A 10,006-nucleotide genomic window follows, 5' to 3' on the forward strand; every position below is an offset into this window, starting at 1 on the left:
GTTAGTATTTAGTGATCTTTTTCTTCATTGCATGATAATTCTTTTTTAAGAAGAAATGATTAGTGATAATTATAATTAAATTTAGATTGAATTCTAGTCATTGAAAATAATTAAAAAAATTAGTTGTATATATACATGGGATAATAAAGTCAATTTTTCTTTTTTTTTTAATGATTGTTATGCTTGAAAATTTTCCAACTTAGAATGTTATGCTAACTATTATGCTTTAGGAAATTTTACATAAAATGTTAAGTCAAAAATCTTGTTTAGTATCATATCTAGTTTAAGGCTTATCCAAGGTAATCTATTAGAAAACTAACATTATTAGAATATTAGAATTAGTATTAAAGAAACATATATAGAATATCAGAATTCTTTCCATGATTGAGCTAACCATCAATTTTAGTATCACACTTATAAAAATGACATTAGTGAATTTCTTAGAAATATTAAATATTAACTAAAAATAAATTAGTTAAGTCCATCTCTAAAAGTTAAGTATAGTTATAGTATTAATTATTTAGATGCATCATTGAAATTTGAGTTATTCTCCTGACTAAAACTTAATAGTTTTTATGAGCGTTTAAATATATAAGACTATTTTTATAATAATGATAATAATTAATATAATTAAATGCTTCTTTAAATAAGAATAGTGTCTATTGATTTGGCCATGGAAAGACTTTTATGATCATAAACTATCCTCGAGAACATAGAAAATATAGATTATTACTTAGAAATGGATTTCCTAACTCTTGGGTGACAAAACACATAAATATGAAAGTACATGAAATGATTGATTTAGTAAACTTTTAAAAAAAAATCATAGAAAAATAAGGTAATCGAAGAAAGAAAAGAATTGGTTGCCATAATTTTGAAAATTTAGAAATTTGGCAAAACAAATCAAGCAAAGTCTTCACGTAGAAAATTCAATATAGCCGCAAAAAGAAAGAAGCAGGGAATGGAAATCCTTAAAATTTATTGGCTAATTTTTTTTAATAAATTTATAATCAACTTTATAAATTATTATTTTTAGTAGCATTAATTACTCAATAAATACTGATTGCAAAGGACTAAATGGTTGATGGTTTCTGATTTTCGAAACTTGGATGTGATTGCGATTTCTTCACTAATGAAAGGAAATATTCTTGCCCGGATTAAGGGTAATTTTAGTGGTTGACTTTTTATTGGGGTCAACTACTGAGTTGGATATATTTTTTAGTCTACCTAGAGCATCTGATCAATGCCTAGGATGGACACTCCAGTACGGAAGGTTCCCTCCTATGGCGACTCATAACCATGAGGGGCTCTGATTGGAACTTATTCCTAGAATATGTAGTCGGGGTCATAATCTGTATTGTTATCAATGTGGTTTTGCCTTAAATCCTATAGATACACGTTGGAAATGATTCTTTAGTTTTTGAGGGCAGACACACCTCTGGTTTTGAGGGCGGAACTAAAAATATATAAATATACTTTTATCCAATGTTTCGAAAGGACTGGTTTTACTATTTTTGTGTCGTGAATTAACGAAGACATGAAACAAAGCATGTGCTAAAAGTGTAATTAATGTAGCTATTTTTATGTGTTCAACAGCGTGGTAGTATGCTCTGTTTAGATAACTAAAGAATACACCATTTAAAGGGAAGTGGGCAAGCGACCTTTCCCGACGAAAGGCTTTCGATGGTAGGGTGGACCCGATGAGTCGGGTGCTTTCCTAAAAGGAAAAAATAGGATAAGAGCTGACACGATGACTTACCCTAGGGTCAGAGTCTTAAAACCTAAGCTGATCATTATCTTAGGGGAAAGGTGCAGCGGTTGTGCCAGAACGCGTTAGGGTTCCATGAACCCAAGCCCATTACTGGAAAAAAGTGTTGCACTCCATGAACTAAGAGTAATGTCCCCTCTCCGTTCGGACGAGAAGCCCCTCAAAGGACACCTTCGAATGTGAGCTAGCTAAAGATAGGAGACTGTTAGGTCAGTAGGAAAGACTCAAGTCGATCCTCATGGGATGAGGCAAGACGTTCCCTTGCAAGGTGGACCTCGGGTCGCCTAGACTAATCAAAGTCCAAACATTCCAATGGAGTGTGGACTCGACAACTAGGAAAGACTCCAGACGACCACCAAATATTATCGACTATATTTAGTAGCCAGTACGTCACACTTTTAGAATTGTCCCAATCTCATCTCCTACCACACATCTTTGTAGTACTTCATCCTTTTCCCAAGTATAGAGCACCACCTAATAGGGTGTAAAGGGTTAATTCCAACAAAAGCTTCTTCTTCTTACAGCTCCAAATACCAAGAGGATATTGTTGAGTTGCCAAGAGGTTGGCTATGTCTACATACCATGGGTTACGCTTTCAACTAGAAAGAGGGAAGCGTTAGGAGGTGTGGATCATCTTGCTCCTCTTCATTGCTCTGAGATATTCACAATAGATGATCAGTCAACACATGGGAGCAACCAAGTTTGGTAACTACTTCAAAGTCAAACACCTAGAGAATAGAAGAAGCCATCTCATCATTATTCATAGAAAAGGATAGGGCCTCATGGTCCACATAGAATTTGAAGTGCGTCAACAACAGGTAGTAGTGTCAGAATTTCTCCAAGGCAAGCACCATTGCATGGCATTCGAGCTCTGTCATGTGTAGGTTCTTTCTTGATCAGTTACTTTTCAGCCTCCATAATAAATAGGTTGATCTAACTTTGAGGAGCCTTTCTTATATAAGACTGCTCCTAACCCTTCGACAGATGCATCAATGTATACATGGAATTCCTTCATCCAATTAGAAAGTTCTAGGATGGGTGCTTCAATCAAACATTGCTTCATAGTGTTGAACATGTCATCACAATTAGCAGTCCATGTAAACGCTGCATCTTTCCTCAAGAACTTATGCAAGGGGATTGCCTTTGTTGCAAAGTGTGCAATGAACCATCCCTAATAGCCCACATGGCCGAGGTGTCCCCTCAACTGTTTGAGGTTAATTGGTGCTATTAGAGCTGCAATCTTCTCGACCTTGGCAGGATTTATTGATATCCATTGTGCAAAAACAATGTGTCCCAACAAAACTCTTGAAGAGACTCTGAAGACACATTTGTCAGGATTGAGAGAAATCCCATATTCTCGACACCTATCAAAACATTGCTCTAGGTGTCCCCAATGCTCACGGATTAGGCTATAGACACAAAAGTCATCCAAGTATACCTCAATGAAATCATACATATGGTTTTGGAATGCATCCATCATCACTCATTGGAAGGTAAGTAGCATGAGCGTACAGAGCCCAAATAGCATTACTCTGTAGACATAGGTTTCCCATTATGTTATGAAGGTGGTTTTGGATTGATCTTTTTCTATGACATGGACTTGGTTGTATCTGCTAAACCTATCCAAGAGGGAATAGAGTTCATGTCCATCCCCACTGTATCTAATACTTGGTCTATAAAAGGGATAGGAAATGATCTTTCTTTGTCTTGGAGTTCAGCTTTCTAAAGTCCACACATATTCGCGGCTTTCCATTCTTCTTGGATACTACCACGATGGGCAAAACCCATTCACTATTGGCCACTGGATAGATAGACTCAGTTTCAAGGAGCTTCAACAATTTGGCTTTCATGAGGACTGAGTAATTGGGATTCATGTAACTCTGTCTTTGCCTTACTAGCTTGGCATCAAGCTCTAGATCGATGTGATGCTGACACACCATGGGATCAATTCCCTTTAGATATTTGTATGACCATGCAAACACGTCCAATTTCTCCTTCAGGATGTCATGCAAGATTGACAGCTCCTCTTCTGGGAGATTGATTCCCACCTTCAAGTGATGTTTAGTACCATCACCATCCATGAAAATTAATTGCTTTTCACCTTCCACTTCTTCACAAATGAAGGTCCCACATACTACTTTTGGGTAGAGATCCAACTCCTTCAAGGGAGTAGTCTCCTCTTCTAATGCTCCACTAGAACCAACTTCTTCTTTCAACGAGGACTGAGGTTGCTCCTTAGGATGATGGTATTAGGGTTGTTTCAGATTTGGTTTGGAAATTAGTCACCTCTTGGATCAAGGACTCATCTTCTAAAGATGCCTCTAGGAATGTCACACAACAGGACCCTTTAGAGTTTTGTTTGGGTGATAGGGCTAGTGGTTGTTGGCATGGTGCATTGTCATCATCCTCTCTTGAGAAGGGTGGATTTGGATGACAAGAGCCACTACTAAAGGAAGGCTTATTCTGTTTAATCTATTTTGAATGGATATTTTGCACACGATATGACTCATTTACTAATCCGGAGGATATTAGAGTCATTTTGTCTAATAGCATGGGATCTTGAGCTTCTAGGACCTCTGGGACTTCACTGTATTCTCTTCAAGTTGGATGGATCCTTCCAATGCACTTTTCAAATCTTCTTATGCACTATCATCATCATCCTCTTTAGACTCTGTTTCGATTCTGTAGGGGCTCTGTAAGATAAGAACTAATTCTTTGTTGTATTCTCTTCAAGCTAGATGGATCCCTCTAATGTGCTTCTATAATCTTCTTTTGCACTATCATCATCATCCTCTTCAAACTTTGTTTCCACCTCTGTAAGGGCTTTGTAAGAGAATAACATATTCTCTATGTCGTCTTTCACCTTTGCTTCTGTCTCTGTCTCTCCTCATGTATCTGTCTCTATCTCTACTTCTATCTTTGACTCTGCTACAGCCATGTAACAGGTAGTACATTACATCCATGTCTCTATCTCATTGTTAGAAGTGATTTCTGAAGTCAATTCCGATTCAGGCAACAGATATTCACCCATCGACAAGGTCTTTGCTTCTTTCAGAGTTGGCTTACAATTGCCATTGTCAAGGATTGTGCCTCTATTTTCTTGGAAAAAATATGTTTGATAGCTTCTTCCTCTCCTAATGTGCCATCTATTATTTCGTTGGAGAAGATTTTTAAGACTTTAATGGAAGTGGATCCATTACCTTTTTGTGAGCCATATAACTTCAGCACCACTTTGTTAGGTCCTCTACCTAGGGTTATTGAACCAATCCATCCGTGCCTTTGCTTCAAAAAGCCATAGTCTTCCCAACACTAGAGGATATGAGGTCCTATAGGAATTTGATTTTACCACCAGATAAGTCAATCAATAATCTCTTCTTGCGAGGGTTTCTTTTACATATGGGAGAATGCCCAAAGGCTTAACTTTGCTTTGGTCTTCCAGTCTGATAAGCCTTTGCATGGGCCACATACCTTGCAAGCCTAGATCCTTCATTATGATATGTGTCATTATGTTCACTGATGAACCTCCATCAATCAATACATCCGTTATAAAGCATCCTTCAATCCAAACACCAATCTCTAAAGTACCAGGATCCAAAAAGGTGTTAGCCGCATCCACTTCTTTCATAGGATTTTAGGATCTTATTGGACTTAGGGATAGTGGTAAGAGCAATCCTTAAGCCTCGTCTTCTTGTCAATATACTTTTTAATTTCTTTCAACAACTAGGGGATAGCATTAGCAATTGTCAAAATGTTAGATTTGGTTTGAAGGTGTATAGGTCTTTGACCAAGTCATACTCTTTAATAGGATCCATGGGTTTCTCCAATTGGCTAGCGAATTTGGCAATCCCCGCTTTATGCTTGATACAGGCCATATTGTCCAATATAGAAGACCAAATATAATTCATTAATAGCAATGATGTTTCCTTTGTCAACTTTTGCAATCAAGCATGTATCACTATGCATGCCTTGTTGTAGCAACAAAGGCTTTTGCACTTAGTTATACTTTTGCAACTTTTGCAATCAAGCATGTATCACTATGCATGCCTTGTTGTAGCAACAAAGGCTTTTGCACTTAGTTATACTGATGCACTCATGGATCCTGATAAAACCATGCATCTTTGTCACGCATTACTAAAAAATGCACCTAAGATGCTTGAAGATATTAGGGAGTTAGCACCATCATTTGTATCTACCTTTGTATCCTTTTGTAGTAGTACTGGATTGCCCTATACTCTACCATTCTATCCTGTAATGTTTTGTTTCTCCTTTGGAAGATTAAAGTTTTCCATTTTGGTAGACGAAATGTTCTCTTTTGGAATTGTGGGTTCTTGTTTCTTGGCACATGTTATTGTGGCAACTTTCAATTCTACCAAATTGGAGGCAGGTTCTTGGGTCTTCCGTTGGGTATCAGGATAGCTTTCACAAGAGTTGGACTAGGATAGTCTTTTGGAGTGCGGCCTTCTCCTTTGCATCCACTACATAAGGGTTTGTAGTCCATGAACCTTCTAGGGTTTGGACAGTTTGGTGAGATATGTCTCTTTTCTCCACATTTGTAACACTCCACTTTTGATCTATGGCTACTGCCAACAAACTGTCATCCTCTGTAACTCTGAGAAGGAAACCTCCTTGGGCCAAAATTAGAACTGAACTCTCTAGGCTTTGGTCCGATATCCTGAGTTATTATCTTGGATTCCAACAAAATGAATCTTGCTTCTTCATCTTTCTTCCCTCTTTCATGCATCTCCTTCAAAGAGTAAATATCATTTATATGTCTTCCTTCAACAGTACGAATAGAAGGCTCCGAGGATAGTTGGTTTTCGGGTACATTCAGTGACTAGATGTATCGCTTGATGGCACTTTCTGCACCATGTATTAGATCGCGTCACATCTCTTCCACCTCCTACAAGACTGGATATGCTGACAGTATTCACCTTCAACGTCTGCAGCTATTCTACTGTCACATCCAACAACTCCTTCTTGATGCTTGTGACTGAATTGGACAAATAGTCTTTCAAATTTTTGCCTCCTGGAATACTTGCAATAAGGTTTTTGAAAGTTTACGTAAGATCTGCATCAACTAGTTGGGTTGATCTAGAGGATCCTCTATTCCATAATTAGTGCATAGACTGGTTGGGTTGATGTAGAGGATCCTATGTTCCGTAATCATTATAGTAGGGTTTTGGAAAGTTTTCGTAATCATTGCATAGACTGGTTGGGTTGATCCAGAGGGTCTTCTATTCTAATTCTAATTCAGAGCTCCTGTTGAGAGTAGTGGTTGTTGATTCCAATTGGTAGGATTCCATTGTTATTGAGTCACCATTAGAGGAATTGTTTGAGGCCACTGTTATTGTGGTTGAACCATCATTTGAGGTACTGCTATTTGTGGCCATTGTGGATTCGATGCACTATACTGCAACACTAGTTGCATCTGAGGGTAGGGGTAGGAAACAGTCCCTAGGACTGCATTTAGTGAATATGCCATTCCTAGCAAGGGAGAAGGTAAGACTCCTCCTTTTGAGGTCATCAACAACCTTGCTTTAACTTCATCATGCAGTCTTACACCTTCCACTGCAACTTGCAAGTTGATTGGTCTTCTCAATTCCACAAACTTATGAACGTCTGGTTGTAGGCCTTTAAGAAAAAATCCCTTCTGGATGCCTTCATCCAAGTGATGGTTGGTCCATCCCTTCAATATGGATTCCATTCTAGAGGCATGTGCTTCCACTCATTCACCAAAGAACTGACTTAAGTTCATAAACTCCTCTCGCATCCACTCTTCAAAACCTTCACACCTAAATTTAGTGAGAAAGGTCAATTGTAGGAATCCCATGTGTCAAAACTTCATGTTGCTTGTCTCTCATACCACTAAAACGTTACGCCTTTGAAAGTGGCGGGGCAATGGGACTATATTCACTAGTCTATCATCAATATTTCTAGGATGGATCTAACTAGGATGGGGACCTTGAGTCACCATGGGGACTTCTATAAAGAGTGCCGCAAGGGCGTTAAAGGAGGTTTCTGCTACTACTTTATTCTCAGCTTTGATTTTTTCCTTCTCTCTTCTCACGTACCTTTGGACTCATTCTAGTGCTTGCCTCTTGATCGCGGCATTCATCATCTGGGAGTTAGCTCCACCTAGTTTTTATATACTTAACAGAACAAAATTAAAAGGGCTTCAGTCTCTAGAGGACTCTTTTGCCAATATTTCTTCTACTTCCTTCTTTTCAATGTCTCTGAATTCAGCTTTCATTCCACTACAGTGGAAGATATTTAGTTTTGAAGGTATCAAAACTCATTCTTCTAAGGATTTCCCTAGTGCCATCATCTTAATAATACCAACTTCAAAGGGTTTCAATAGCATAGGTTGTGAAAAACACTCTATCTACTAGCTTCCAATGGGTTGCCAATTGGACAAATAGAAGGCTATCCGTGCACCAAGCATCCCATGTATCTTGCTGTTGAGCATCCACAAATAGATTTCAACTCTTTTTCTTCTTATTGTTGTAAGCTTCAATTGACCACGACTCCTGAAGCTTCTTCACAATCTCCCACTTGATGATATCTGGAAATTCTTCAATGAAGGCCAAATCTCTCATGGGTGGTCATTCTCTCTGTTTTTACTTCTCTTTTGAGTTTTATGGGAAACAATTGTCTATTGTGATACAACTTTCTATAGCTTCTAAGGATAATGTGATCAGTCTATCGCATAGAGCCCACATCAAGATAGTGACATACTTCCGCCATTGAGGGATGCATTTCTTATAGAATATGGCTTTGGGAATGAAAATCTCTAATTCTTCAATAGTAGCAGGGAGTCTCGAATCTTCCATTGTTTTTCTTTCTCGTTACCAGTGCTACTTCTTCCATTTTCAGCCTTTGTTTGTGCTTATTAATGGCAGTTTTCCCTGAATCCGCTGCGCACCAAAAACATGGAACGCCAAGAAAAATACCAAGAAAATGGGGAGTCTATTGCAAGAAAATCTATCTTGTATCATCAACAAGCATGTTTTTCATATTTAAATCAACCACAAAAGGAAAACAACACCTATCTTCTCAAATCTTCATGCAGCATTATATAATAATTCTCCCATGGATTTATCACAATAAAACTTCAACACATTCCTCATATTCTTTATCAAAAGAACAAGAGAACATAAGGAATTCTCTATTTTAAATGAAAATCATCACATAGTATTCATCTTCAATAGTTTCATGGTCTTCATAGTCTCTCACTTATATATACATTATTTTGCATTAAAAATTGGCTATCTCTCACTCTCTATCTCTCTCACATATACTCTCTCTCAATGATATATTGGAATAATGAAAAATAATCATCTATAATCCCTCTTTGGTCGTGGATACCCCTCCTAAGAGATATGTCTAACATGAAGTGTCACTAGAGCCACTATAGTATCATTTCGCAAGTCAACAATGTCACTGTCACTTCAATCTTCACTTGAGTCTTTAGCAGCTACTTCTTTGAGCTATTTTGAACTTGTATTCATCTCTTTCAAATATTAGAAAGCTTCCCCAAGCTACACATTCATCCCATAGAACACTGACAAAGGCATACAAAGCAAAAATAGAACAAAAACAAAGGCTCTACAAAAAGCTTAACAAAAAGTCATCAGAAAGCATTTACCTCAACTAAAACCATTTAAAACCATCAAGAATCATTCAATAAGCTTTCAAACACTCTCAAACTCCATCAATCATCATTTCAACCTCTCATACAAAAAGAAAACCAAACAAAATAGAAGCCAAACAGAACCAATCATACACTCAACAAAACCTTTCAACATATCATATCTCCACTAAAAAACATCATAAGCTTCTCAAACCTATTCAACCTTATCCAAAACTCTCTCAATCACTTCCAAAACAATCAATCATCATTCAAATTATACAAAAATCACCCAAAAATCCATCAAAAAACACAATCATATCAACCGTCAACACTATACCTTTGACCACAACCGCCACCCTAGCCTTGGCCAAAACCTCTATATGTTCTTAGTGTAAAACATCTATTTAGGCTTGCTCTTACTTTAAGAAAAAGAGGTCATGGATCTAATCCCTGGTAACTTGACACTCTTATAATAATCTCTAAGTCCATCTAAACATGCTTGCTTAATATCATCATGATCAACTACTACAGTCATAGATCTAAGAGCTTCCACAATACTCTTAGTCTTTAAAGCATAGTCATGGATGGATACATTCCCTCCTTTAACT

This window comes from Lygodium microphyllum, chromosome 26 (assembly GCF_053477565.2).
Source record: "Lygodium microphyllum isolate KBCC chromosome 26, Lygodium_microphyllum_v1.1.10, whole genome shotgun sequence".
Taxonomy (NCBI): Eukaryota; Viridiplantae; Streptophyta; class Polypodiopsida; order Schizaeales; family Lygodiaceae; genus Lygodium; species Lygodium microphyllum.